Raw genomic sequence first — 538 nt, 5'->3', positions numbered from 1 at the left:
GATCATCCAGACAAAATCAATAAGGAAACAGGAATTAAAATGCATGTTAGAGTGGATGGACTTAACAGACATTTACAAGACATTTTGTCCAACAGCAACAGAACATACATTCATCCCAAGCGCACATGCAACATTGTCCAGGATAGATCATATGTTAGGACCAAATAGTCAAAATTAACATCGCCATTGGGCCACTGATGGGTCTGAGAGGGACACCAATGTAGCTGTGCTGGGAAAGGGTGTGGGCTGGGCCACATGCCTATCATGACTCCTTAGGGCTGCTCTAAACTCCTGAGTGCTCAGCGGGGAAGTCAACCTTGAAGACCCAAGTGTGCTGCCCACCCGACGTGGGGTTCTGGAGCTGGAAGGGCAAGTCCTGAACCCAAGGGGCTCAAAATTCTGTCCCCAACGCCTCCATACAGACATCTCAGAACAGCTGGCATGAGCACCGCAAGACTGAGGCAAGAGAAAACCCTACCTACAAAGCAAAAATATGAGCCGAGATACCCTGTTTCCAACACCAAGACCGACCCTCATC

The 538-nt window shown here is 48.7% G+C and overlaps 1 non-coding gene across 1 annotated transcript; it reads left to right on the top strand.

Moving 5' to 3' along the window:
• The first annotated feature begins 256 nt into the window (after nucleotides 1-256).
• On the top strand, nucleotides 257-336 carry LOC150022748 (small nucleolar RNA SNORD55/SNORD39). The gene has a single exon (XR_016513632.1). It is a non-coding gene; the product is annotated as a small nucleolar RNA SNORD55/SNORD39 (small nucleolar RNA).
• Nucleotides 337-538: the final 202 nt, after the last annotated feature.

This window comes from Furipterus horrens, unplaced genomic scaffold, assembly GCF_987537825.1.
Source record: "Furipterus horrens unplaced genomic scaffold, mFurHor1.1.pri manual_scaffold_1, whole genome shotgun sequence".
Taxonomy (NCBI): domain Eukaryota; kingdom Metazoa; phylum Chordata; class Mammalia; order Chiroptera; family Furipteridae; genus Furipterus; species Furipterus horrens.
This window is presented reverse-complemented; position numbering and strand designations above follow the sequence as displayed.